The sequence below is a fragment of the Callithrix jacchus genome, chromosome 6 (assembly GCF_049354715.1).
Source record: "Callithrix jacchus isolate 240 chromosome 6, calJac240_pri, whole genome shotgun sequence".
NCBI lineage: Eukaryota > Metazoa > Chordata > Mammalia > Primates > Cebidae > Callithrix > Callithrix jacchus.
The window spans coordinates 131,244,720-131,258,612 of NC_133507.1; the positions used below are offsets into that span (position 1 = coordinate 131,244,720).

Below are 13,893 nucleotides of genomic sequence, written 5' to 3' on the forward strand. Positions count from 1 at the left end.
ATTAATAGTATTAGGCCATTTTCACACTGCTATAAAGAACTTCCCTGAAAATGGGAAATTTATAAGGAAAAGAGGTTTAACTTGACTCACAGTTCCTCATGGCTGAAGAGACCTCAGGAAACACAATCATGGTGCAAAGGGAAGCTGGCACTTTCTTTACCTTCTTCACAAGGTGGCAGGAGGGAGTATGTGTGAAAACAAGGAAGTGCCACACTTTAAAACCATCAGCTCCTGTGAGAACTCACTCATGAAAACATCATGGGAGAAACCATGCCCATGATTCAATCACCTCCTACCTGGTCCCTCCCCTAATATGTGGGGATTACAATTTGAGGTAAGATTTGGGTGGGGACACAGAAGCAAACCGTATCAGTAGGTATTTGGAAATTTAAGTACTATTGTCTTCATTTTATGAATCGAGAAACTTAATCATTAAACCAGACACAATTTTTAATTTTTATTTATTTAGAGATAGAGTCTTACTCTGTCACCCAGGCTAAAGTACAGTAATTTGATCATGACTCACTGCCGCCTTGACCTACCTAGCTCAAGCGATCCTTCCAGCCTTAGACTCCCGAGTAGCTGGGGTCAGAAGTGCACACCACCATGCCAAGCTAAACTTTTTTTCTTCTATTTTTTGCAGAGATAGGGGATCACTATATTGCCTAGGCTGGTCTCTAGCTCAGGCTCAAGCAATCCTCCCACCTCAACCTCTCAAAGTGCTGAGATTACAGGCGCGAACCACTGCACCTGGCCCAGATAGAATTTTTATTAACAGAGTATTCCTCTGTGAAGTATATTAGTTCTTAGAAATACAGAAAATTCTTTTATGGATTACCAATAAGTAGAAAAATACACATTTACCCAAATGTAACTACTTGCCTGTGATATACATCATTTAGTGATGGCTTAAACTATAAGATATTGATCTTCAGAATGATAAAGAGAGTGGGCTTGATATCATTTGCTTAAAGACGCTTCACCTATAGAATGAAAATACTTTTTCCACCTTTTCCTCAAAACTATTGCCTTCTATTGGTGTCCTGCCAGAAGTAGCTCTCTGGTACAATACTAAGGTGCAAATATAAGCTGGTCTGCTTTTAAAAAACAGCTATGATGGCATCTTTAAGGAGTTTTTTTTTTTTTTTTTTTGAGACGGAGTTTCGCTCTTGTTACCCAGGCTGGAGTGCAATGGCGCGATCTCGGCTCACTGCAACCTCCGCCTCCTGGGTTCAGGCAATTCTCCTGCCTCAGCCTCCTGAGTAGCTGGGATTACAGGCACGCGCCACCGTGCCCAGCTAATTTTTTGTAATTTTTAGTAGAGACGGGGTTTCACCATGTTGACCAGGATGGTCTCGATCTGTTGACCTCGTGATCCACCCGCCTCGGCCTCCCAAAGTGCTGGGATTACAGGCTTGAGCCACCGCGCCCGGCCCTTTAAGGAGTTTTAAGTCAGCCATAAGGAGTGTCAGACCAATAGAGGAGAATAAATTAAACAACGGGAATAAAAGGGAAGGGGTAATGAACTTACTGAAAATAAAGGTATAAGAATTTCCACCTTTGGCCAGGCGCGGTGGCTCATGCCTGTAATCCCAGCACTTTGGGAGGCTGAGGCGGGTGGATCACGAGGTCAAGAGATCGAGACCATCCCGATCAACATAGTGAAACATCGTCTCTACTAAAAATACAAAAAATTAGCTGGGCATGATGGTGCGTGCCTGTAATCCCAGCTACTCAGGAGGCTGAGGCAGGAGAATTGCCTGAACCCAGGAGGCGGAGGTTGCGGTGAGCCGAGATGGCGCCATTACAGTCCAGCCTGGGTAACAAAAGTAAAACTCTGTATCAAAAAAAAAAAAAAAAAAAAAAAGAATTTCCTCCTTTAAAATTTGTTTAAATTTTGGTAACAGGGTAAAAATGAGTCAGTGAGGAAGATGTTTAACTTGACAGTCAACTTCATAGTTGCAAACCATTTCAAATTTCACTTTAACTTTTCATTATCCCTTAGAAACTGTAAGGAATAATTTAGACCATCTGGCTACACTATCACAGAGGGAGGACTTGTACACTTAGGGTGCCCCTTGGGGTTTTCTACCTATTTGGAAATTAAAATGTAAATTACTATTGTAGTAGGTTGGAGGGGTGTACTGGCTGATACTTAATTTCCTTAGGTGAAATTAATGCTCAGAGAGAAATTGTACTTACATATTCAGGCTAGGCTATTATATAGGCACTTCAATGGAGTGAAATTGCCTTTTCTTCTATTTCATACAAGTGTACAACATAAAAATTACATAATCTTCCATGTCAATAATTACTAAAGTTACCTTAAAATATTGTATGCTACTGAATGATTATGCATATACTGGAAATGTATACCCCACAGGGTATTTACCAAGTTTCTGTATCAGACATCATCCTCTCTCTTCCACCATGTCTGGAACTGCTATGTTCCTCTTTCATTGTAGGGACTAAATAGATATTTATTAATTTTTTTATTTTCTTATATTTAGGTAAGTTTCATAAATTTTCTTTTTGGTGATCACTGAAATTTTCAGAGACAGAGTAGCAAAAGTTATTTTAACTTTGTGCTTAAAAAATAGGGATACTCTCCACCTTTACATAAATATAAAGAGGATGCAAATGTCAAGTACTTCATTGATCAAAAAGAAAACTTTTAGAAATATGTGGTTTTTCACCACAATGTGTAGCATGATGCCAGCAGATGGCATAAAAAGTGTTTAAAATGTGATGTGATTTGGTTTTGCTTTCGGAAAGTTTTCTGAAGTAAGTGGTTTCTCTTTGGATTGAGCATAGTATCTTTTTCATTTCCATGTCATGGATTGCTTAGAGAAAGTTTTACGAGTTTGTTATCTCTTTTGTAAAGCCCACACAACTGTAGTTTTTGATACATATCTCTTTATTTCATCACTTCAACACAGCCATAGATGGTATCCCACGATATTCAACAATGTACCGTTTACTAGGACATAGGAGTTCAAGTCATCAGCTAATATGGCCCCACGTGGGAATACACCACTTTACGGAGTGGAAGGGCAAGGGAAGCTAGTAGGGAGAAGAAGTATGCTCAAGAAATAGAAAAGTATCTATAAAGAAATCCGATCCATGAGGTGAATGATAGCCTAAAAGTTTTTTTTTTAATAAAAGAAAAAATAAAAAGTAAAACAGCCTAGATGATAGCACGTTTTTATCCAAAGTCCAGACTTTGGAAAACCAAATTACATTCTTTCGTCTCATAGTTTTATGGGCATGCATTTTTATAGGGGAAAGAGAATTTGTACACGATGTATTTCTAAATCATGGCTTGCTCTCTGTACTCTCAGAATTAAGTCTTTTCATGTATGAAGTAAACCTACATGAGAAGATGCAGTTCCAATACAAGAGTGGTTATTAATAAAACAAGTAGTGAGGATCCAGTGGTAGTTCATTTGAGAGCAAGATCCTGTGAATGCTTTAAATGTATTAACAGTGGTTGCTTTGCTCTGCAATAGCTTACAGTCAAGAGAGGGGAAAAGTAATGCATATAAATAGCAACTAATACATGATGATGCAATCAAATACTAAGTACGGGTATAACTTTGTAGAATGATCCAGAGAAGATATAATTCACTGTGATTTTGAAGGACCAAATTTTTTAAAAGGAATTTTCCGCTGGGTTTATAGGTAAATAGAATTTAATTAGCTATTTAATTTCTCTAAACAGAGAGTTAGAGGTACAGAAAGAAGGGCATTTCTTGAAAGGCTTTGTGGAAACCAAAGCACACATATGGGAATTAGGACTCGGAAGTTGAGAAACCTCAGCAGAGGGTGCAGGACAGGTTTACTCTGGACCTATATTCAGCCTCTTCTTTCCTTCCTTCTTTCTCAGTCTTCCACTCTTTTTTCCTACAAATATTTGTTGAATTACTTCTATCTGTATCTGTTCTTTAACTGTGAGCAGAACCCAACTCATCATGAGGTTTTTCATTATCTCTTAATGAACACAGAATAGTTACATAGATATATACTGTTGTGAATGTCTGTTTCAAAAGCTTCCTTTAATGAAAGTATAATTTTGTGGTAGGTTTTATAAAACTAAAAAAAAAAACATTGATAACACATGGGAACTAGATGTTCCAACTAACCCTCTCGATATCTGTAATTGTTTTATTTTGGCACTAATATTACCAAGCTTGCTTATAATTAAAGATAAATGAAATTGTAAAATTAACTGCTTTATCTCTTTATTTAAATTTCAGATGGGAAATTTGGAATTTTACTATTTATGTCCTGTGTTAAATATCTAAAAGGGCTCTACTACAGGGAGCTGGATTAATTAAAATCAAAATTGTTGAGGGAATATAATTAAAAACAAAATCTTATCTCAACCCAGAAATGCCCTCCATCAAAGTAATAGAAAAAGAAAACACTTTTATTACTAAGCATTAAACCAGAATGTGACAAACATTACAGGCAATCCACTAAGAGATTGTAAAGACCAAAAGAAACCTCAGTCTTTTATATTGCCAAGTAGATGTAGCCAAGAGTGGGGTTATACACCTGCTTTCTTTTTTGTTTGTTTGTTTTTTGTTTTGAGACGGAGTTTCGCTCTTGTTACCCAGGCTGGAGTGCAATGGTGCGATCTCGGCTCACCACAACCTCCGCCTCCTGGGTTCAGGCAATTCTCCTGCCTCAGCCTCCCGAGTAGCTGGGACTACAGGTGCGCGCCACCATGCCCAGCTAATTTTTGTATTTTTAGTAGAGACAGTGTTTCACCTTGTTGACCAGAATGGTCTCGATCTCTTGACCTCGTGATCCACCCGCCTCGGCCTCCGAAAGTGCTGGGATTATAGGCTTGAGCCACCGCGCCCGGCCTACACCTGCTTTCAAGATAAGCAATAACCAGTCCTCAAGTAAAAGGACTTGACAGCACCATCCTAAATGCAACAGGTAACTGGATCATTTGCATTAGCTAATTGATCATCTAACACAGGTGATCATCTGCGTTAGCTAATTGACTTGCTCCAAAGAGAAACAAATTTCTTATACCTTTATGGCAGGAAGTTTCGCAACTTGGAGCAAGGATAACACTGAAATTAGGCTCCTACCCTCCCACAGGAATTGGAGATTAGGGAGCTGTCTCCCTTGATGTTTGCATTTCAAAAAGGTAGCTCCAAGGTCCTTGAAAAAACATTCCTGTGTTGCGAGGCTAATAGGAGGCTTAGTTAACTATCATTAAGATTTACATAAATTTGCAAAGGACAAGGAAAGAAATTCTAAAAGAAAAGGGAGAGTAGAAAGCAGTCTCTATCTACCCTTGTTTTCAGCAGAGAGATTCACACCTAATATTTTCAAGATTGTATTTGTCTTTACAGTGTAAAATGAATGAAATAATTGCTTTTTAAGTAGTCAACGGATATTTTGGTATTTTTTTTTTCTGAGTATAATGTCAGTATGTTCTAAAACAAAGAAAAAATAGGCTTAAAATGGAGAGATTTAAGTAAAATGATCACTACTCCTTCACACTCATAGTAACCTGATTGCTGGGTAAATTATTGGGAGAAGTACTGCTCATATTTGGCTTTTTCAAGGGAAGGCAGATCTTGTGGAGAGCAGAATGGATCATATAAAAAGGTCTTAAATTTCTACTTGAAACGTGTTAGAGACTGGACATTCACAGCTTTCTGGTGCGTTTAACTTAAACTCTGCTCAACTGCAAGATCTCCAGTGCTCATTCAAATGCTAATGTAGGCCATCTGCCTCCCCACCCCCACCCTTTTTTAATAGCAGGAACAAGCTGAAGGTCATGTGACCCTAATTACTGCAATTATGAGATTTCTGGGAGTAATCACTTAGGTTGCACCCAGAGTGAGCATCTGCTGATGATAAATAGATCAGGAGATTACTAAAGACAGGCTTCCCTATAAGACATCCAGTTATTAATTTCTTGATATATATACATATGTGCAGTTAAAATCCATATGCTCTAATAAAAGCATTCTTTTTCCCCACACTTTTTCCTAAAATGCCTCTTTAAAATTTGGTAGGAACACCATAAAATGCATATTTTTGTGTGTGCAAATATAATTAAAATTCTAAAGAGGGACATGGGGAAGATATTATAATAATGACTAATAGTGAAGAAGCGACCTTCACCTACACAAATTTTAGTTCTCTGGGCAAGGAGAAAAGAATGTCACAAGGGCATAATCTTTCCATCTAATTTTTAGATGAAGGCCTGATTTCCAATGGTAAGGGTGTGTGTTTAAGGAAAGATTTTTTAGGCCACTTAAGACCTTCTGAGGCCCATTCCTTAGTGAGATGAATTATTTTCCCTTTCATAAGGCCATTTGCTTATTAAAAGGTGGTTGCTTCACAGGATATTTTTTCACAGTATTGTTTACCTTGCTCCCTATTACTTATTTTTCTTATTATAAAGGACTTATAGTTTTAAATTTTATTGTGTATTAATTGGACTTATTTTTAACCTCTCCCATCTCATGCAGTAATTTTTGAATGACACCCTGTCCATGCTAAATATCATGTTGGGAATGTGGCAGTACTTTTGCAATATCATTAATTCGTCTCCCCATGTTGGTTAATGACAATGACATTAAAAGTTAGGCATAGTATCTTTCTTCTTTTGAAAAATCTCTCCTCATGCCAATTTGTCTCCCAAAGTATGGTTTACAGCTTCTTATAATTTCCTTTATAGTACTGAGGCAGGCTAAGCTTATTTCCAGTCTGTGTAAAATGACTCTGAATGAATTATTTATTCATTAAACAAATGCTTTCTTAAGCACCACATCCTGCGGAGAACAAGACAGACACAATCTTGCTCACTTTTATTCAGGTGGCAACAGCCTTCCACGTATGTGCATGTACTTTACAACATACTGATGTAATGCACTAAAATATTATGTATCATTTGCTAAATGATTTGACCTCATTTATTAACAACTTCAAAATACATCAATTGATGGTTTTTAAAAGTGGTTTGGGGAAGCGCCTGTCCAATCTTCCTTTGACAAAAGAGGACCTCCTCTTTTGTCATTACTAGGATATGATTCCATTTCTTCTTCAGGCATAAAAGGGGTCTGATTTGATTGCAACCCTTTTCTCTCCTTTTTATCTGTCTTTATGCTTCCTTCCTTGCTTCCTGTAAACTCTTTAATCTTATTTCAAAAAAATCTTTTAAAGCTGCTTTAGTTGTTAGGATTCATATTTTTCTCTTCTAACTTTTCGGAGGCAGAACAGCTAATAGACTTTGCATATTGGCATTCTGTCAGCTGGGACCCTGTGCCTTTCAAGGATAACATCAAAAGTGCATTCATTATCCATCTGAACTGATAAACCAGGAGATTGGGATTTTGTGATTAATACACTTTACATGGTCCATTCTATGGCATGTTTTAAAGGAGAAACTGTTTGCTAAATTCTTTAATTGTTGTTTTCACAAGTACTAAAGCCCTCATGGTATTATTTGTCCAATAAAATGATAGATTAAATATGTAACAGTGTAGTTCAGTTCAGCTTTGTAAGACTTCATATCAATTAAATCATAAATTACACACAAAAATCTTTTGACAAGCCACATTTTTAGAGTTTTGGTTCAGAAAATATTGTTTTCATAAATAAAATTCAAACGGGTGAGAATTTGTTCATTCACTTTTAAAGAAGCAGCAAAGACCTCTGTCGATCTACTTCTCACACTGGATATAGAACAAGATTCAGCATCATTTTAATCGATGTCCCATTAGGATTCATAGGCCTCCATTTTTTTTTCACCAGCGGCATCTCATTTCTCTGAAATGAGAAAAATACTTTAAGACAGTAACATAAATTCTAAGGAACTAATCATATTAGAAAGGCATGGCCATACACATGTGAATCAAGGCAGAGCCCTGTAAATATGGCCAGCGCAAAACCAATGGCACCTGTCACAAAATAGCATTTTGAACCTAAAAACAGGAGGACCTTAGATGAAGGAAAATAAAATGATTTGGAAGAAGTCTTGCAGTTTGGCATAAGTGAGACCAAAACTGTATTGAAGTAGTTGACAAGTCATAAACCTCAGGTTGAAGAAAATATTGACCCTTCTTATATGATGTTTCAAGAAATGTTTGTGACAAATGGTTTTCAAAAATAACTTTTGAAAGTGCTGTATAATCAAGCATTGTATCTCTGATTAAGAGTTTAAATCCATATGTGAAATAAGGTTCAAAATAGTTAATATGTGTAAGAAGCCTGCACTTACAGGTCTCTGCAGTTGCAGGGACATGGCCTAAGACCTCAATTCACGAAAGTTGTTTAAAGTTCCATGTGGAAGTTTTTCTTTTTTTAAATTTACTCCTGGTAAAATCTTAACATTTCCTCATTCGGGGAAAGTATCACTTGATGGTGCCCCCTCAGTAATAAATCGGTTGCATTTAAAATGTTACAACTTATGCAGGAAACCCAGCCCATTGAATCAAAGAGACATCAACTAACTCATCGAAGCCCACAATTATTGGTGATGGAGTAAGTGTAGTTGTGACTCTAATGAATTTACAGTTGTGTTTTCCTATTTATGGTTGCCAATATTGGTCTATAGATAGGATGTATTATATACATAAAAACCTGGTAAGGAACAAATTAAAATCTGACATTTGTATTCAGCTTAAATTAGTTAAGTCAGTAAAAGGTTCTTCCTCCTCATTTCCTGCCATCTCTCCTCCATTTATTCTCCATATTTTTTTCTATTAAAAGTGAATGCTTAGACCTCAGTTACTCAGAGCAGTCTTTCCTACAACACTGGGCTAGATGCCTTCACTGTGCACTCCCATAACACTCTGAATGCAATCTCTCATGGCATTTTGCTTTATTCTCCTCCCTAATCAACATGTTTTAAAGATTAATTAGATTCCTAGTTGTTTGAAGTCAGAGACCACAAACGCCTTGTCATTACTGTCTTTCTGGAACTCAGCGCATTGCCTGATATAATTTTGGTGTTTATTATGTTGCCTACATTCACTCTTACTCTGACTGCTGTTATTGGTTGCTATTACTACTCCAGTGCCCTGCGTGCCCTTCTCTATTGCTGTCCTGAGCATTCCCTTTCTAACCATCCTGTGTGCTTCTCCACCAAATGTCTTCTGCATGCTGGAGGCTGGACCCAAATGCTAGGTCCTTCTCTTGCCTATCTCTTCCAACCTGCAGGAGCTTCTTCTCCATAGGAGGTGCCTGTCATACTCAGCAGTCAAACTGCAATATTTACTTTTAAGGAGCTTGGTAAATAAAAAGAAATCTCTTAAACTGCATGAGACCTGTTCAGCTCCATTTGGCTTTTTATTCATTTATTTTTCTCTTTCCAGGTGGTCTGAATCAAAGATTGAAATGCCCTAGATTTCCAGATTTGTCTTCTGTATATTCATTGTTAAGTGCTTAGTGTTGTTTATAATTTAAACATAACTTTTATAAAACTCTATTTTGAAAAGCGATGACTAACTATGGATATCCATAAAAAGGATGTTAGCAGAAATAAAAAGTCCCGTTTAAATCTGTAAGGCTTATCTCATTTAGACAAACAAAAGCTACATTGTTTGCCTCCTCACTGAGGACTGGTACCATTTTTACTTCTCCCATTTGCTAAATATTCAAAATTTATTTGAGGTTATTTTTAAAAAATGCAGTGAAACAGTGTAGCGCATCAAAAACTACATATTGTGGTGTGAGTAAATGTTTCACAGCTTGTTTTAGTATTCTAGAAAGGTTGGCATGGAAACCTTGAGAAGGCATTTTAGATGCTTAGTGATACATAAAGGCTTTCATTTTGAAAATCTTGTTTATCTTATTTATCCCAACCTAGAATCAATTTTAATGGTTATTTGTATCTAATTTTAGGAATATGGAAACTTTTTCCACAGGCAGACGTAGCTTCTTTAGTCTTTAAAAAAAAAAATACATAAACCTAAGGAAGTAGGCAGAGTCAGGAAGAATTTTCAAGAATTAAGCGATATAATTCACTGGACAGAGATATACATTGGAATCATTTAGATTTGGGTTCAAATGCTTGTTCTTAGCCTTATGATTATTGCTATGTTAATAGCCTCAAAACATGAGGTTAAACATTAAGATTAATAGCAATAAAAGGAAATAAATAAGGTAATACATGCTGCATACTATAAAATATAATGTATTAGCAGGTAATATTAGTAATACACTTGCATAAAGTATATATTCATCAACTTTATTATATGTGTGAAATAATAGAGCAGGAAAAAGAAAAATCCAATAAATTATTTTTATTCAGGGAACTCTTCATCATTCATCTTCTTTCAGCCTTTCTGTCTTTTGCCTGAACATGGTAGAATGGTGGTTCTATTGAGACTCATGACATTCACTAATTTATTTATGAGTAAGCTTCTGTGGATTACAGCAGGGTGTGAAAAAATTAATTTTTTTTTCAATTCACTGCCTGTTGTGTTTGTTATTTGGTTGCTGGTGGAGCTCTTACCCCATGATAATTAGGGACCATTAGTGTCCCTTGGGATCCAGAGACTGAGGTTCAATTTTTGTCTCCTCTGCTAAATAGCTGTGCTACCTTGAATAAAGAATTTCAAATCTTGAGACCTAAGTTTTCTTGTATATAAAGTAAATGGAGATGTGCCATATGGTTTTTAATATATATTCTAGCTTTTATCAATATTTTCCAATAAGATAGTAGAAATTAAAGACTATTCTCTGTCTTCTACAGCCCTGACTCTGCCATCTCTGCAGACATGCTCAGAGGCTGTCAAACATTTTGTAGATGACGTTCATTAAGCAAATTAGATACTAATTTTTTTAAAACATAGAATCATAAAACAACTAGCAAATAAATGACATTTCTAAATTTGTTTTTTTATATAGAGATTAAATTTTCATATCCATATTTAGAAATGACATCTTCTAATTTTATCTAAGCATAAAACAGATTAAAAAATTGGTATAGTCTATACCAAAATAACCCAGTAATAAAAGTAAGTCATAATGGGAGAATAACCCAAAGGAGCAATTTTCATGTGAAAAATTTTCCAGTGTATGAAGAATTGTTATTCAAGGAAAGCGAATCTTTTGGCAATGTCTGTTGCTGAGCTGAAGAGGGTTCTGACACAGCAAGCGGTTCCTATATGAACTGAGCCTTGGAGTGGCCTTGAATTAGATATGAAGGTAATTTTGTCTCTGGAAAAGGATATCGTAGCATAATTACATAGACCTTACCCCTCAAAAGCTCCAACCCTTCTAACTAAAGCTTTACTAGAAGAATCCCAAAGAAGATAAACTTTTAAAATTCCACTAAATAAAAACTCCATTGTCCTTTCAAAAAACATATACATTCACATGGAATTTGTATACCTCAGGATTATATAAATAACTTTGTCCAAACTCTTAGTTTTTACATTTCTTTACGATGTCTTTTTTTCCTCCTAAGAAAGTCTGGGGGAAAAAAATCTTCTCTATAGTAACTGATTTGTTCCATTTCCTGTTATATTTCTTTTCTTGTGGTTGCTGGTTTCTAGCCAATTCTATTTTTGCATTTATTTTCCCCATTACATTCTGTTTCTTTTTTTTTCTTGGTAGAAGAAATTTTTTTGTTTTTCATTTTGTCCAAATGGAATTCTTCTCATGTCATGTCATGATTTTGATATTTTCAAAGCTTAAAAAGCAATACAGAGGAGGGTTGTTTACATAATGAAGGATATAATGGGCTTTTTAAAAAAGATCTGATAATTCAGAAAGTATTTTCAACTAGCAGTGGATTAGCAATGCCTACTTTTTTCATAAGTCCCATGCTTTTGAGTATAGTCAGCTTGATGCAGCTATGGTTTAAAAGAGGAAAGTTGGAGTCTAGGAAGTGATCTCATGAAAATGCAGAAAATTAAGAGGTTACATAGTGATAATATACAAAAGTAAATAGTGTATTTCACTAAATGTCTGGGTGCCTGAGGATTCTGAAAGTGGAGGGAAATCCAATGTAAAGAATATAAAATTAATGTCACATATGCATACATAGAGAGAAGCACAGGAGTGGGAGGCTGAGACCTTTCTCAGGTTTTATGTTTTGGTCTGTTTCCTTTCCTTTTATTTTCTTTTTTTTTTTTTTAAAGAGAGCTTTAGCTTTATTTGGTTAAAATATGTGAACATTCGCTTAGAATATTCATTTATAAATTTAAAAGAGCAAGGATTTTCCCTGGGAGCAAATCTTTCCTTACATCTTTGAAAACTAACCAAATAGTATCTTCTAACTAGATAATCTTCATACTAGATCCTTGCAGAAGTATTAGCTGACCTAAGTCCTATTTTCTGCCACCCTGAAAGTGAAAGAAGGAAGTGCTGCTATAACAAGAACTGTAACTAATTCTAACAGCATCCCTGTTTTCTGATTATGGTCATCATGTGTTAGAAAAGCTTCGTTTCATACCTGAGATGTAAGATGTGCAAATGTCTTTCCTAAGCTTGATCCTCCATGGCAGATCTTGGATGATGGAATATTGTAGGGAATCTCTAAAGCCGACTGACTACGAAATCAACAAATACTTTTCCTTCTCTCCCAGTTTGACTTAATTAAACCAGGAGACAGGTGAATATATGAATAGGACAGAGCTCCAGGTAGATGGACTTTCAGGAATTCTGCACCCTCACTATCTGGAGCTCTATAAAGAGATAATCTATAAAGATTAGTATAAACTAATCCTGGCATCTTAGGGAAAAGTGATTGCTAAAGTTAAAACATATTAGAATTGTCTCATTTTCTTGTGACAGCTCTTAGTGTGATATCTGGTGGACATCCTTCCTGTATCGCCCTATGTAAAAGTGAAAAAGAACACTTAATCCTCACCTACTCCACCCTGTATTTTTCTCCATAGCATTTTTATATTACTGATATATCTGATATGTTTTATATTTTTTTGTACAATTAATTATTGTTTTGTCTAACTAGAATGTTCATAGAGCAGGAACATTTTCTGTTTTGATCGCTAATGAGTCCCTAACATCTAGCTGAGTTTTTGGCACATCGTAGGTGCTCAGTGATATCTGTTCAATGAATATGAATCTAGTCACTATTTTCATGCATCCATTGATGGCTGCTGTTCTCTGGTCTTCCCTCACAGCCATGCACGCTGCCTCTCTTCTTTCTCACCGCTTCCCACAATTCCCATCCCACTAGCAGCTTTCTTCATAGCTTGATTGAGGAACCATACTTGATTGAGGAACCATCTCTTCTGGATCTTTCTCAGGTGCTTAGTGTGACACCATGTGTGGCTGTGCCCTCTTAGAGGTGAAGGCTGAACTCCTGGTTTGGCTTCTTTATGCCCTTCCTTCATGAAGGACATGGTTCTCAGAGTGTCCCCTGAACCAGCACCACCAGCATCACCTGGCTACTTGTTAGAAATGTAAGTCTTTGGGCCCCACCCCAGACCTAGTGAATCAGAAATGTGTGGGTGCAGCTCGGCAACCTGTGTTTTGTCAAGTCTTCCAAGTAATTCTGATGCTGAAGTTTGAGAACAAGTGAGAAGACATAGATTGCCTCGTGACTTTGTTTTTAACTTTTCAAAATCCCTGTAATTTCTCTGGGTATACATCTTCAGGAGATCCAAAAAGATTCATATTATACAAAGTTCTCTCTCTAAATTAAATCAGGGGCTTAACATTTATTTATTAAATTGTAGACATGGTAGGTATAGATTATGTGACCTTGTAGAATCTTGCAAGGTAGAAACCATCTCCCCACTGCCCCCCCACCCCTCAGAAAATATGCACATTCACGATTCTAGAAGATGGGGCTGTAACTCTCATTTATTAATTTATTTAATTTATTTTTATTTTTATTTTTTTTGAGAAGTCTTGCTCTGTCACCAGGCTGGAGTGCAGTGG

General features: G+C 36.3%; 1 protein-coding gene across 1 annotated transcript in view; it reads left to right on the forward strand.

The window, feature by feature from the left end:
* LOC144582943 (uncharacterized) overlaps nt 1–13,412 on the forward strand; it is a 149,076-nt gene extending 135,664 nt beyond the window's left edge. Inside the window, exon 6 of the mRNA XM_078375638.1 lies at nt 13,257–13,412. The gene's annotated coding sequence lies outside the window, so the exon portion shown is untranslated. The remainder of the gene's footprint in view (nt 1–13,256) is intronic.
* The last annotated feature ends 481 nt before the right edge of the window (nt 13,413–13,893 follow it).